The sequence below is a fragment of the Poecilia reticulata genome, chromosome 4, assembly GCF_904066995.2.
Source record: "Poecilia reticulata chromosome 4, P_reticulata-male-v2, whole genome shotgun sequence".
In the NCBI taxonomy this organism is placed as follows: Eukaryota; Metazoa; Chordata; class Actinopteri; order Cyprinodontiformes; family Poeciliidae; genus Poecilia; species Poecilia reticulata.
Genome location: NC_088833.1, coordinates 6,969,427 through 6,985,738, shown reverse-complemented (window position 1 = coordinate 6,985,738; position 16,312 = coordinate 6,969,427). Strand labels below are relative to the sequence as shown.

General features: G+C 38.9%; 1 long non-coding RNA gene across 1 annotated transcript; it reads left to right on the top strand.

Annotated features, from left to right (window-relative positions):
- Positions 1 to 7,325: 7,325 nt before the first annotated feature.
- Positions 7,326 to 12,363, top strand: LOC145551407 (uncharacterized). The gene is made up of 4 exons (XR_014087233.1): positions 7,326 to 7,519; positions 11,554 to 11,832; positions 12,037 to 12,170; positions 12,275 to 12,363. It is a non-coding gene; the product is annotated as an uncharacterized LOC145551407 (long non-coding RNA).
- The last annotated feature ends 3,949 nt before the right edge of the window (positions 12,364 to 16,312 follow it).

Here is a 16,312-nt window from a genome sequence, read left to right as displayed (position 1 = left end):
TTCTTCTTTTAACCCAGAGTTCTTGGGGTTTAACTTGTGTTCTTGGACAGTGCAGAGTTCACTTTGAACAACTCTAAGTAGAATAAGGTTTATTTGGTACAACCTAAAAATTTGATGCCACAGAAATGCAGACCTATCATTGCCACAAATAAAAAGAAAGGAAGGAAGGCAATTGTGCAAGGATTAGTGGGGATAACCAATGAATATATGTGGATGGATGTAAACTGTGAAAATAGAGACTGAAACTGAGGTTAAAGAAAACCTCAGTTTAACTTGTGTGCTTTGTTACCTTTTGATCCCTTTTCCATCTATATGCCTTTGCATATAGGCCTTTGTACAAAGACAACATAATGATCTGTGTCTCAGATAATTATGTTAATCCTTTTTCAGTTTCATGTTGGTTCTTGTTTAATTTTCACACTTCCTTCTGCTCCTGTGTAATATATATATCAGCTTATTATGACTCCCTTCAAGATAATCCTCTGTTCACAGTCACAGGGAAAAGAGAAGAGTGATTGCATCAGCTCTATACATGGCCTGGTTATGTAAAAGAAAAAATATCAGAAAATTATAGCTATTATATGCTATTTTTTAAAGGAAGGGGGAAAAAGGAAAACCGTACAGACATGAACAAGAATTGTCCTCATAAAAAGGACAGAAGCTGGAAATTAATGTCAGAAAGTCAACTAAACAACATAATATAGAAATACACAGTCTGAAACATGTAACACTACACATTTGTTTTTCTTAAACTTGTTCTATCAAAGGTCACACAAGCTTTAACACATATCAAACATTATCTTTGACATTACGTCACATTTAGTGATTGCACACGTTGAACGCTGCACAAACATCTGTATATTAATTTCTATCTGTCAATCATTAGACAGTGATAATGACATTCTTTAAACTATGTATCATTTGAAGTGATGTAGAAAATGATTTCTTAAGCCTAGTTGAACTTTTAACATTTTTGAAAGGAAGGAAGTTCCTTTCATGTGAAGGAACTCCTGGTTTTCTAATCCCACTTTGTAATCTGGTTCAAAAAACTACGTAATTATGAAAGAATGTCCAAAAATAAAACAAAACAAATCACTAAACTTTTAATTTAGAGTATCAATTCACCTAACGTCACTCACAGGTGTCAGACATTCAGTTTTCAAATAAAAAAAAATCATGGTTAATTAGGTTTTGAGATCCCTTATAAACACAGCCAGGATCCAAGATATGTGAAATTTTATCTGACAAGAAATGAGACAGTATCATTTTGCGGCTAAACAAAGAATCCCTTGTTCTTCCAAAAAAAAGGATGTGTGCCTTTGTCAGAGGGTGATGTAACATTTACTTATGACAGAAGTTTAGTAGCTGATATTTCATTTCACCACTTTGGTGTCTGCATGTCAGTATATAATATAAGCATATATAAGCAATATGGTAACACCTGCTCTTTCAAGGACTCTATGGCAGATGTGCACACTCTTTACCTCAGACTCTTTTAAGAAACGTCATCACCTTAGCTACCTCAACACCTCTAAAACATATCAGAGATTCCGATTTTTACGCCTCACGTAATTTGTGTAAAAGTTACGAATCACGAGTGAGCTGTGGTGGTGCCCGGGTTAAGTACATCCCACTTATGGAGGTCTTAGTCCTCGACGCGGCCGTCGCAGTTCTTATTCTGCTCCTGGTGACCTTTGCTGCATGTCTTCCCCCTTCTCTCATTACCCACTTTCCTGTCAATTTACTATCAAATAAAGACCGCTAAAGCCAATAAAACCTTAAAAACAACAACAAAAAAGTTACAAATTACACAGATAAATGAAAATTTGTTGTATTAGACCAATTAATGTGAAAAATGTAACGCCTTAAACAGTGCTGTGAATACTGTGCTCTGATTGCGTCACAAGTAAAAAATCCTGCCGCTTTTTATCTGACAGCAAATGAGTCAGTAAGATTTTGCGGCTTAACAAATCATCACATATTGTTCCAAAAAAGGGTGTGTGCCTTCCTCAGAAGGTTATGCAACACTTAACTATGACAGAAGTTCAGTAGCTGACACTTCAGTTCACTAGGCATGCACTGATTGCAGTTTTCTGACCAATCACCAATTACTAATCTTTAAACAGCCTGACCTTCCGATTCTGATTTTTCTGATGCCAATTTATTTGGTCTGAAATGTCGTTGAGTTGTCAACAGTGTTTGTTTACTGCAAACGTGCAGACATGACCTAGTGGTCCGGTCTGTCAGTCAAAAACCTTTTTCATGGGAGATCAGAAGAGGACAGTGGTTTATTTTTAGACCTTTGCCTAGGTAGATAAGATCGTGGGACAAGATCGGCTTCACATGTTTGTATTAGCTGATCACTGATCTCCCAAAATAAAGAAAATCGCAGTCACCTACATTTCACCTTTCTATATTCTGTGCATCAGTGTGCTCATATGAATGATTATATAAGTTCTTGCTCTGTGAGCACTTCTCTTTATTCTGACCCACTTCCTAAGTGTGGAACCAAACCATAGAAAGGAGAATTGTAAAAATCAATGATTGTTCGTACTTTTTAAAATTATTAAAAGGGTGTCCACCTGCCTAGGATAGACAGCCAGATCTACGTGGCTCTTCCTGCTCAGAAGTCTTAAAAAAGCCAGGCCTTCATCTCTGAAAATCGAGAAGTTGGACAATAATAAGTCTTTCTCTGCATAGTCACAGTTGTCAAGGTCATGCTCAAAGTGTTAGCTGGAAACTACCACTTAAATGAAGCTGACATCATCGGCTTTATTTAAGGTATCTGTCCTTGATGTAACAGTGGCAAGAAGAAAGGTTGCAGCATGTAAAGAAGGTGCTAAAATCAGATGAGACCAAAACTAAAAATTGTACCCACTGTAGAGAGATTAATAAATCATTAAGTTCTAGCTCGTTATATTCTCTTGTGCTCCCGGATTCAATGATTCCATGCGTGGAAACAAAAGCCACATAGAGATGACAGTCAAAGCTCCACGTCATACATTTTCAGAGTTTGTTCTAACATTTAAAAGTATAAAATCACATTGACAACACAGACACTTCAAACACTCTAAAACAGACATTTATTTACCTGAGACAAATAGAAAAAAAGAAGAAAGAAAGAAAGAAAGAGAGAAAGGCAAAGATGTCTTTGGAGAGTTGCAAGAGCAAATCTAGTTTGTTTCTCACATGCACAAATATAATAAAGGTATATTCTTCTCTTTAATTTATTAAAATAAAGCGTATATTTGCTCATCCAAACAGGAGGTGTCTCGGACCCTCTTTAAAGCTAGAAACTCCCTACAATTTGTTTTGAAGATCAAACACCAATTGTCCCCTTTATCTGATGAAAGTGGAAGCAGAGCTTCTCCTCTACTGGCCTGAACTCCTGCTGTTTTATGGCTTTTCACAGATCAGTGTGAAGCTGGAACTTCTCCTGATTGTTTCCCACACAAACAAAAGGCAGATCAAAAGATTTAGGAGGCAATCTGCTGTAACTACAGGTAACATAAAGATCAGTAGAGCAGAATAAATTATTAATCCAAAAACTATAATTAGGCTATTTCAATCAAGACATGTTGCTAACAACTAGGAGAGATTACAAATTAGATTATGTGTTTTACAGATATTATATGTTGCATTCAGTTTTACACCAGTTGATCAAGAAGATCAAAAGGTTAAACTCACACAAACAGCCACGATCCCCGTGAATGCCTGCTCAGTCCACAGAGGTTAAGAATTGTGTTTTATAGAAAACTAAAACTAAACTATTTTAATTCAACTTATTGTGTTATAGTTAATAGAAACATCCTACAAATGAGATGCCCACTGGACCATGGAGACAATTTAGAACCAAATTTTCTTATTTTAAAACGCTGTTAATTTTATATAATATTGTACATGTGGTTAAGTTTTAAAACTGGCATATTTTAAATTTATTTTCCTAACACCACATCAAAATGGCAGAAAAATAATACTGTGCAAAACATATCCCTGTGGTAGAGCAAAAGCATTCGTAGCTAGCTCCGTTTTTGTATCTAAAATAAGTCTGATCTAAAAAGAACAATAACTGTAAAAGTACATGGTTTTCCATATGTGAAATTACCAATAGCCATTGTAATTCAACATTATTTACGGAAGAGGATTAGGGCCACTGGAAAAAAAATAAAACTCAGAAATCTGAGATTAAAGTCAGAATTCTGAGATTAAAGTCAGAACTGTTTTTTTTTTCCAGTGGCCCTAATCCTCTTCCGTAATAATTGGTTCATTTGTATTTGCAGTTAAAGCTACACTGCCTGTAATTTTAACAAGCACTTTATTTGCAATGCAGTGAGACTTCAGCAATACAAAATAAATTAGACTTTTTTTTTAAACAACATATTTGTTTTAGTTGCTGTATACTAAGTCTTTTTAAAGGAAATGACAACAAAAGAGATATGTGAAATGATAAAAAAATCATGGTAGCACGAGCGACCCTTTCATGCTAGACTTCTTTGGAAAATATCTTTATCCTTCAGTGAGGTCTGGTGATTCTAGACATGAAGATTGTGTGACATCACCTCACATGGTGCTATAAAAACAAGCCTCAACATGAAAACAAATCTTGCCATTGAGCTTTCACTGAGTCTCTCGGATGTTTGGTGATGTCAATTTTATGGTTTGTGTCTGCTATGGCTTGGTGATAAGATTATGTGGTACATAGTGGAAAAGTGGTAAACATTGAAATTAAACATTTAAATACCTTTATAAGGGCCATGACAGTTTTAAGAGACTACCAAAATGGCACAGGGAATTTAGAGAAAAGTAGGGTATAAAAATCTTTGTGTTTGCAGATTCATGTCCTTTAACATCCATCTTGTATGTAGCCTCCTTTTCTCAGCAGCTGTGGGCATGTGCCTGAATTCCTAAAATATTTATAGTGTCCTTGTCAGGAAACATTTCTGCAGCTTCACTGAGCAACTCTATAAAGAATGAGGGGCGCTAGAGCCCATAAGATGACTCAGCAAAACAAGAGCTGTGATGTTTTTGCATGCAAAAAGATGGAGGCCAAACACTTACACCACACTCACTTTAGGTTTTAGAGCCATTCTAAGCTTGAAAGGCATGAAAATCAAGACACGTCCAGGAGCAACTGTGATTTTTTATATTTCATTGATTTCAGAGAGCTGTAGATTTAAATGGGTGTGTGTAGATTTTTGTTGACTATTTCTGTACTGATATTTGTGTTGGTTTCTAGAGCAGGTCAAGCATACTGCTAAAATGCTGCCTGGATGCAGAAAATGGGAATTTTTTTGTGAAGAACTGATTATTCACAGAGAAACATGACCAAACATGTGTCCTTCTTTTCGATTTATGTGTTGATGCATGAAATGCAATGCCTTGCGAAACAACTCGTGCCTCTTGAACTTTTTCCCAATATGTCACTTTACAATTACAAACTTCAGTCTATCTATTTTGTTTGTTTTTTGTCAGATTTAATCATTCACTTTATCATTTGTATTTTTCACATCTCTGTAATTATTGTGCAAAATTCCTTACAGACTTTTGCATTTTACAATGGCTAATAAAAACAACTCAGCTTCTTTCCTATGACGTATGGGAGAGTCACTACCCCTTTTACTACTTCTATTTGTAAACCAAATCAGTACAGAACTAAAGAAGAAAGCAGACTGTGTTGGCTGTACTCCATAAGCAGTAATTGCAAGGATTGTGTCTGAGTATCTGGCCACTTTGTTGAGAAAATAGCCTGAGCGCCTGCCAACGGATCTTATTCATCTCTGCAGACCATCAGGGGAATGCTGATAGTAAAAGACCCCAAAGACCATTTGTGAAGACAAACCTTTCATTGAGCACCAAATGGTGTCCTGAGAAAGGCTTGGAGTTGTGGTTGTATTTACAACACAGTGTGTTTTGTAATCTAAGGAAAGCTACTCAGAGCTATCTGGAAGTGGGCATGTGCTAGATTAGTTCAAATGGTTTACATAAAATCAACAAATGTATTGTAACCTTTTTAATGATTGGTCCTCTGAGATGTTTGTGCATAGAAGGACCTGGTCTTCACTCATAAAAGGTGAAATTTGATGTATGTCCTCCTTGGCAACCAGTCAGTTTTTGTCATTGTTTCATGAATGGAGACATGTGTTAGAATAATCTACACACTAAAGCTTATAAAGTGAAATTTGAGCATATACAATGCTTTTGTAAAGACAATCACTTACTCTTCCATGGGTTTACATAAAGGTGTGAAGCATCACAATTAGTCTTTGAAACTCTGACTGACACCTTTGTTATAACAGGAGGCCTTGCTGTCTAATCTAATTAATGACGACCTTTGGTAGGACTAAGCTCTTTTCAGTCAAGGCATATGAATGAGTCAGTGACGTGTGTGCTTCTGCAGGGAAGATTTGGCCCGGATGTTCCCTCTTAATGGACATGAGATGACCCATGCAAAGGTGATTGTTCAGTTAGATGCCATGAGTCAGAGCTCACACATTAAGGCAAATGGGGAGTAAAACAGTAAGAGTGAAACAAAAGTGATCCTTTCATTTACCAGGCGTTTAACATGTCTACTCTGGATTTTGCAGTAGGGTTTAAATAGTACAACGTCTGAATGGAATAGTTATCAATGCAAAATGTGACAAGAGGTCAATTTCACTTTATTTGTTTTTATTATTATTATTATTATTATTATTATTATTATTATTATTATTATTATTATTGTTAATTTCATATTACAAACTGCTTATTTTAAATTCTTGACCATTTTGTGGTTGAGGATTTTCAGCAGTGATTGTTTTGTTCTTGTGGTGTTTTGTGATTACTATGTAATGTGATTAGGGATCATTTTCATATCATTTAGGCTCTGTTGATTCTTTCTTATGTATTATGTAGAATGTATTTCTTCGTTTAAAAAATTCTGGACATCAAACGTATTCCTCCTTAGAGCCCTTTAGTAAATGGTCCACGTCGGTCGAACCACTAACATGGCCTTTCCTACAGATCGTCCCCGTTTTTACGGCAAGCAAGATTGCTATTTAATGACACCTGGAAACGCTTTAAATTTGACACCCATAGCGCATTTAATTAAAGTCAAAATGAATTCATTATCTAACGCTATTGATCTTGCTCTGAACCATTAGACCACGTTCCCCCAATTATCTGTGAACAGCTTTCTGCTACCAATTTTAAGTGGTGATATATTTCTAATACGCACGCGAATTGATTAAATGTTTTAATAGCCTTCCATACTCACTTGGGCGTTAAAAAGCTTGTAGCACCGCCCACTAATGACGTTGCAAGCAGCGTAGGTCATTTTTCGGGAGCGCGCATTCTCCTCGCCAGCCATTCCATCCTGGACTGAGTGAGTGGACGTACTTGTTCCGCAGTGACAGAATAGACATCTGTTAATCACGCTACAAGCCTTGAGTGAAGTCGCGTTGCGTCTCCTCCTTAAACCGAACCAACAAACTCTGAATTCGCATTAAATATGCCTAATATCGCTTGTTGTCAAACGCCTCAGGTAAGGTTTTTCTCCTTTTCCTCTTTCTCATTTGTGAACGAACGTTTATTTGTCTGTTAAGTCGTTAGGGGTTGGCACGTTGAGAACCGTTAAACCTTTGTCTTCTTACATATTAGCTATTGAGTTGGCGGTGATTGGTCGTTTATAGTCCCTGGTTGAGATGTAACAAAGGAAGCTAAATAGCGCGAATGTTAAAGAGGCGCGGAAATGTCGCACGAACCGCCTCTTTCCGCTTTAATGACTGAACACACGAACAGTCCGCGAAGATCCGCTGCTGATAGTTGAATTTAATGACTCACGCCGCCGTGGCTGTCACACGGCTCCCCCATCCTAAACTGTAAGTAAGCAGCAGGTTGTGCAGTTGGAGAGCTAACATCTGCCTTGCTTCAGGACCTCATCCCCTTTGGTTGCTAGCTGCCCCTTTCTTCAGTTGGCTCGTTAGGACAATTATTAGAATCGTCTACGTTTGGAATGTGTGCCAAAGTCGAGTCAGCCTAATCGGATACTTAAGGGGGCTCCCCGTTCCTGACCCAGATTCCGATGGCGAGCACAGTAAATGACTTCTGGCTCGCAGCCATCCATCAGGGCCCTGCTGTTGCAGGCTGTGTCTGTACGTTGCCTCTAACAGAAGAACATGAGACGCCGTGCCCTCAGGGGGGGGGGATGGTGCTTTTAGTGCCATATTGTGTCGTTTTTTTTCTTCTCTTTTTTTGTGCTTCTTAGTCATAAACATTGTGCACACAGTTCCTTTCATCATCTCTTACATTTCATATTCGTAAATCATGGCCTAATGCAGTGGTATTCAGCTATTAATGGTTTTGAAAATTAAAACCACGTGGTTGTTCCGAATTGATGGATGATAGAAAAAAATGTCTATGAACTTAATAATCTCCTAAACTGATTCAGAGTAGATAAAATAAATAAATCAAATCATTACAATAAGCGCTGTGTTGAAAGTTGTATTGGTTTTTTTTTTTTTTTTTTTTGTATAGGGTGGGGGGCGGGGTGTTTCCGTCACATGTCTCGTTTCATATTTTTATTATTCCAAAAATCTTATAAAATTTCAGTCTGGTATACTACATTTATTTTTAAAACACGTAAAGCGCCTGTCCTGTTTACAGTCGTCGTTGCATATAGATAGTTTATGTTAAAATTCAACTGGTAAATTTCCACTCCGTGAATGTGGGGGGAATATTCCCCAATACTCCACTTCGCCACCAGGGGGAGTGTCTAACAAGCATTGATTGTTTAGCGTCAGACCTGCACTTTTGTGCTTGTTTAATCAGATGGAATAATTGGAGAGAGGGAAAATACAATCAGACCTCCCGTCTGTAACAAACCGATCAACAGAGCCTCGCTCTTTATAGCACTGATCTGCTGTTTTTTTCCCTTCTTCTTTTTCCATCTGCTTGTTCTGTTCTTTTTTCCCCCTCAATGGATTTTTCCTCTCATCACTGTAGCTCTGCTTATGAATTTTGTGTGCACTTGGTGGTTGTAATCAACAATCGCATTACTTACTTAGGCATTATCTTTCAATTGGCAAAGCTTTCAGAGTAAAATGGCCAATACTGTGACTGAAGTGGAAGCTACGTGTTAAAAGAACCATGTAGAGCGTTGGGGGTGTGGCATGGCTGCCAGGGCTCCTTTCAGTAAAATGAAAACAAGACTGTATGAGTTATTGTGGTGGACCTAGCAATGTGGAGGAGTTGAACACTTGAGCCTCCACCAGGAATCTTCTGCCAGATGTTGCATAACAACTTGGAAGTGGGTCAATGGTCCATCCATGCACAATCGGACCGAATGAATGCATGCAGTGTGCTGGAATATAAAAGACTATATGTAGCATTCTCCATGGCTTCTGCTTTTTCTGGGATAACCAATCAGATGTTTTGTAGCTGATTTCCGATTAGAGTGTGTAAACTGCTGATTCAGCTCTTCCGATTTCTTTCTGCTGTCACATGGCAGATGTGACGGCAGAAAGATGGATAAAGAGAGTTTATTTTTCTTTTTTGCACCGCTTAAAGTATAAAGTGAGTAAATTAAATAACTTGACATCTTTGGGTGGGAAAAGCTCTGATTTACTCTTAAATTGTTAAACAATTAATTTATTGACCTTTACAGGAGACTTAAGTTTTTCTGTTACTGATCAAATGTTTCTTTGTGTAACAGTGATATTGGTCTGTTTGTTTTGCAGTCTATCAAGCTACATGGGTAGTTACTTATTACATTTTGCCTATTTGGTTTAAGTTGGAATTTGTTCTTATGGCTTTACAAAATTAGACCTACGCTGTGCGACATGGTCATGAGTTTAGTAGGTCACTGAAAAACTGTCTTGGATTATTCATTTATTTCCTTTGCTCTTTTTCTTACACAGATGTTAATTATATACAGGGATTTCTCCGAACACATAAATTATTCAAGACTAGCCTGCATGTTGCACTTCCTTGTTTTTTCTTTTTTTTTCTCTCTCTCTCTTCTGTGAATATATGCCATAAAAACTATTTTTTGTGAATGTTTTTATGGTATTCCTATGGGGTTTTTATGTTCAAGACATCAGAGGGTCAGTGTGATGGTGGTTATTAAGCAGCTTACAGAGAGCATGCAGCTTCTCATCTTGGAAGGACATTGTGTAACTCAGCCAGGAAAGGGCTGTAGAGGAAGTCTTAAAGGGTAAGGAATAATTCTTAGTGTTTTTGGAAAAGCAGACAACTATTAAATATTTCATGTGTGAGTGCACAAAAAATCTGTTAAAAACACAATGGAGGATTATATATATATAAACTTTAAATCAACAATTGTTATGCATGACATCAGTTGTAGCAATAATTATATTACATTAGCAATTTTTTAAAAAAATTAGTATGAGTCATATTCCTGTTGTATAACTAAATAGTTTCAGGAAAACTTCACGGTTTGTGTAGATTTGATGGCCGACAATGTAGTTGTTCAGGTTTTTCTTGTCCATTTTTTTTCACAGTTGGTTGACAGTAAAACATTTGGCAGATTTTGTCCAATAAAATGCAATATGCAGTTGGTAGACATGGTCACTCATCGGATTAGAATGGTGTTAATTTCTAGAATTACGGTCTTGTTGGTACAACTGCGATTAGGCCTTCTGATTGGGGGAAGCCTCGGATTTCTTTTAGATGCAACACTGCAGAGCACAAAGTTAGATTTGAATTCCTGAAGTGCCAATGAACTCTTTCTGACTGTTTTTAGTGTTTTGCTTTAGGCGTTGTGAACTTTTTCTGCATTTCTGAACAAATCCAGTTTATCGCCAACTTCTCAGTGGGTGTGGAATATCACACACACCCCAGGATTTTCCTTATTTGGCCAGGGGTGGGGGGTGACTGAAGGGACTCTCATTTTAGGAGGAGCCAGCTCCTCAGGCTTGTCACTATTTCAGAGGTCTCAATTCAGAGTGATGACAAAGTTCTTGACATGAGTTGAAATAAGACATTCTTCCTGGACAGGTGGGATGTTGACCGCTGATGTGGAGATTTAAGGTAGGAGTGTGAAGCAAATGGACACAGCTGCACAGAATGTTTATTTATTTATTTTTTAATTAAGTTTCCTAGCTGAATTTGGTAAACATTATTAAAATATGTGCTGCAGATAACTTAAAACTTTCCATTGTTTGAATTCAATGGAAAGTGAAGAATCCTCATCTATACATCAAAGCAATTTTTTAAAAACAAAAAGTGCACCACAGCACATGGTGTTGGTTGATGTGCTTGACAGCAAAGGTTGGGACTTCATAGTTTTGATCCATTTTCATGAATAGGAATAATCTCTGAGCTTGATGCATCTTTTTGTGTCAACATGGAGGCGTTAACAGCTCTGTTGCGTGTTTGGAAAAATATGTTTTTGGAAGGAGAACTTGGAGTGAATCTGGACAGAGATGAGACGCATTTGAACTTCCATCTCGGGTTGCTTCTTTAACTGCATGGAAGTGACTCATGCTTTTATTGCTCTGGTGCCAAGAACGGGCAACTTGACTAAGCTTTCCTTTTTTTGTTATTTCTCCCTTTTAGGTTATAATGTATGACCAACAGAGAATAAGTACAACTCTATAGCCAACGGGACCTCAAGGACTTGATTACAGTCGCTTCAAGCCTGATAGTTTGTCCGTGCGGCTGCTCCCCTTCTCCCTGTTACGCAGCTCGTAGTCGGCTGGCATCTCTTCTGACGACTTCCCATCCCTGTCCTCGGGTGAAGAAGACTTGGTTCTGCTGAGATCTTGGTCTGCTTCGCCTGTTTCTGTTCTACGCTCAGCTGTGGCGTTTCCCTGGATTTGGATTATTGTCTATTAGGTAAACCTATGACTAATGCGTAGCATAAATGATACACAATGCGCCTTACAAGCACCTTATTGTAATCCTCCTTTGTAATGGTTGACATTATTCATTGATGAATGGAGATGGACAGCTTGGAAGCATGTTGCACTTTGAGCAGAAAATATGCCTTCTAGCTACAGTTATTTTATGATAAACTTCTTGCATCATTTTTGTTCTCAGGAATTTAATCAAAATTTACCAAGATGACTCCAAACGGTTATTTGATCTTTGATGACGAGACTTTCCTGGATTCCACTGTGGCCAAAATGAATGCTCTGAGGAAGAGTGGTCAGTTCTGCGACGTTAGACTGCAGGTACAAAATGTCTTTATTTTACCTTTAAAAGCAGAGCATTAAAACAATTTTTTTTCCCATTTCACTAGAGCGTACTCTGACACTTTCTGGTACATTTTTTCCAGGTGTGTGGTCATGAGCTGATGGCTCACCGCGCTGTCCTGGCGTGCTGCAGTCCGTATTTGTTTGAGATCTTTAACAGCGATATTGAGTGTTAAATCATAGAAACAACTAGTTTCTTTACTCAGCTTTATTCCGCCATGTGCATCCTCCGCACAGACATGCAGAGAGCAACGAAGAAGAACACAAACCCATTACATATGCTCCTGGCATAACAGTGCCCCTAGTGGGTGGACATGTAATACAAATAAAACAAAGGAGTAACAATCTCCCACTTTTCTAAAAAAAAAACTTATGAGAAAGCATAGCAATTAAAGATTTTTGTCAGAACAGTCTCAAAGTAACAGAATGTGAAACATCTTATGACTGAATTTACTGAAGAATCCATAGTCCTTCATAAAGAGCCCTAAGGAGTGAGGTTGTGGATGCTCCCTTCTTTGTTAAACAGTCTGCAAGTTGGTCTTTTGTTTGAGACCACACCACTTGATGAACCTTCTTAGTTTGCATCAGTTCTTTAATTGAACTCATTTCCAGGCGTAACCTCTTCTCTGCAACAAACTTAGTTGACTTAAGTGCATCAACAAGAGAGAAATTATCAGTCACACAGATTATAGGTGGAGTACAAGCAGTATTACCAGCACTGAGTTCAGAAAAGAGTGCGGAAAGAAAAATGGCATTATCAATCCCCTCAGACATGGCGAGTGTTTCACCTGCCAGTGTGCTTCTGACAATTCTCTTAATTTTCTTTGACTGCCATGCAATGGGAGAGAACCGCCCGTTGTCACCCATCAAAACAATGAAGTGGCCACCTTGAGTACCTCCATCTGAAAGATTTCCAAAAGATGCATCAGTGAATGTAACCATCTTTAAGTTACCGTCGTCCCCAAGGTGTTGAAAATTCAATTCAACAGACTTGGCCTTGAGCTTACACACAACTCTGTTTGCTTCATTAATGGTCTGTACTGTAGCATGTTTGAGACGGGATGCTAAATTACTAGCATCAAACATGACATCAGGCCTGCTCTGTCTTGCCACCCACAGAAGTTGGCCTATCTTAGATCTAAGTTGCTCTGTCTCCTTCTCAGTGAGAGGTGAAGCGGACTCTGCTGCTCGTGAGGGTGAGAGGTGTATGGACTGCAGGTGCTGAATGTATGTTTCTTGGTGTATTTGTACTTTCTCACCTTCAGTAACAAGATCTACACCCACATAGGAAAAGCTATTGTGTGCTTCACGACCGACATTAAACTTTGACCTCAGGTGAGGTATGACTGACTCTGAAAACATGTGTGATCCACCCCATATAAAATCATCAACATGACAAGCAAGTACACCAGTTACATTTTTGTGCTCATCCAGCCAATAGAAAACTGCAGGATCAACCTTAGACATGATGCCTCCTGCTTCAATCATGATGCTTTTTACCCTGTTATACCAATACAGTGAAGCATCAGCTAAACCATACACACATTTTTTCAGTTTCCAAAGCACACCTGTGCTATTAGCCTCTCGAGGAGGCTTGATGAAAATGTCTCTGGACAGTTGCATTCCTTGTAAAAAGGCAGATTTAATGTCCATAGAGTGAAGTTCCCATTGTTTTTGACATACAACTGCCACCAAGAGTCTCAGTGACTCCGAGGCACAGGTTGGAGAGTCCTTTTGTAGGTCAGAAACCTTTAGCTCCTCAAATCCTCGTGCAACAAGTCTTGCTTTTGGCATTATTCCATTTTCAGTCTCTTTCAGAGTGCACACCCAACGAGTAGAGACACACTTTTGTCTTTTGTCTTCAATTTCCTCAAACACTTGATTTTGTTTCCAGCTTTTTATTTCATTTTCCTTTGCTTCATCAAACGATATGTCCTTATTCACAAAAACATCCTCGTGCATATCTGTAACCTCAGCATCTGCCTGGATGTGAAGATCCTCCAACTGTGACAGGTCAGCTGACTCACTGTTGCCAGCCACTTCTGCTGGCTCAAGCAGCTCCAAGTTAACCCAGTTCTTGTATTTCCCAGTTGCTTTGCCGGCACGTCCCAACACTTTGGCTTTTTGTGGTACACCCTCTGCATTTCTGAATGTCACAATTTGACCTGTCTTTATGATGGTGTTCTCAGAGTGCGGTCTCTCAGCCTCTGTATTTTCAGGAGCAAGCAAATGACGATTCTCAGGATTTACTGCAATAGTGTCTCCTTCTACATCCTCTTCAATGATGTCCACTGTGTGTTGTCCTCGATTGTTCTTCTCAACGCAGGTAATCTGAGGTTCTTCATTCTCATGAGTAACTTTCCTCAATCTGAGTTGATGGACTCTGACACAGGTGCCTCCGTGTCTAACAAAAACGACTGCACCATCTTGACCAATCACCACTCCTGGTCCTTTCCATTCTGGACAATCCACTCTTTTGTAAAAAACTTTGTCTCCAGTTTCATATCGCTCGTCTATGTGCCGCATCTGTTTCTTTAGTGCTCTCCGTATCCTTTCTGAACATTCTGCTTCTGTAAAAGCTTTTCTTGCAGCATGCAAGGCTGAAATGTGCTTGGCAACCCATTCACTCTTGGTGGTGCCCTCTAGAGCTGGAGCTTTGTCTATTAATACAGAAGGCAGGTTAGGATTCTGCCCGAACACCAGCTGATGTGGGCTGTATCCATGGACACTTTGCATAGAGTTCTTTGCCATCAGGGCCCAGTCCATGGCAGTGCTCCAGTCACATCCAGTACTTGCTTTGACTTTTAGCAAAATCTCTGTCAGAGTTTGATTGTGGCGCTCTAACAGTCCATTGCTCCATGGACTGTAAGCAGGTGTTGTCTTGACTTCAATATTAAAGTTCTCGGCCATGTCTCTCACTTCCTCGTTATTGAATTCACCACCATTGTCACTGAACAACTTTTGTGGTGGGCCATGCACACTGATCCAATCATGAATAAAACGTCTGACTATCTCAGAAGACCTCTTGGTGGTTAAGACACTACCAGCACTGAAACGGGTAAACTGGTCAATAATGTGTAGGTACCAAACCCCAGGTTCAAGTTCGTGCAGATCTACAGCAACAGTTTCATTGTATGTAGATGCCAATGGTAAGCCGACAGCAGGTTTTGGTTTGGTCTTACAATATTTTTGACACACTTCACACTGGTTCACAATGTTTTTCAGCAGACTGTCACATTCTGTGTCCTTGTTGCCAGAATTAGTCAAGAGTCTCTGTATTTTGTCAGCAGAGGCATGTCCAAACTGTTTATGAAGTTTCTCCAGAACTTTCATCTTTTCACTTGTGTTCATCTTGTCTGTTGTAGTCAGTATTTCTTCCTCATTAGCTTGCAATAGCTTATCAGAGTGAATGAAACTTCTATTCTCACTGTCCACAATGTTTACACAGTAATGACCTGAACTAGTAAAGTCCAGTTTGACAGGCTGATTAAACATCACTACACTGTCCCTTTCCATGTCCAAAACAGTCCCTGCCCTTTTCAATGAGGTCTTACTCAGTAGCAGCGGGATGTTAACAGGTACTACTTCAGTTTCTATATTACACTTTGTGTTGCCAATTTTAGCAGGTATCTTTACCTTTTTTATGGAGTAGACGATTTTTCCATCTCCAAACTTGAAGGGCCTGTGACTTTGTGTTTCTGTCTCTTTCATAGACTTCATACTTTTCTTTTGTAATACAGTACTATAGTTGTCCAGCCACTCTTGTCCACAAACTGTCCTAGTGCAAGCAGTGTCTATTATTGCTGAGCCAAGACATTCTGTCATGAATATTTCTGCATCTGTTGCTGATTCTTTGGTGTACAGAGTTAAATTGCACTCTTCCACGTCTTTTGTATCATCAGCCATTTTAACACTATCAGCTTTATGCGGACAGTTTTTAACCCAGTGAAAAGTACTTTGGCACACTGCACATTTTGACCGTCGTCCGTACTTATCCAGCGGGTTTGTACCGGGCTGCGGAGTGTTGAGCTGTGAAGTTTTCTTATGGGGACTCTGCCGCCAGAACTTTCCTTTTTGCCGCCATTGCTCTGTTGCAAACACGGACTCCTGGCTAATGCCTT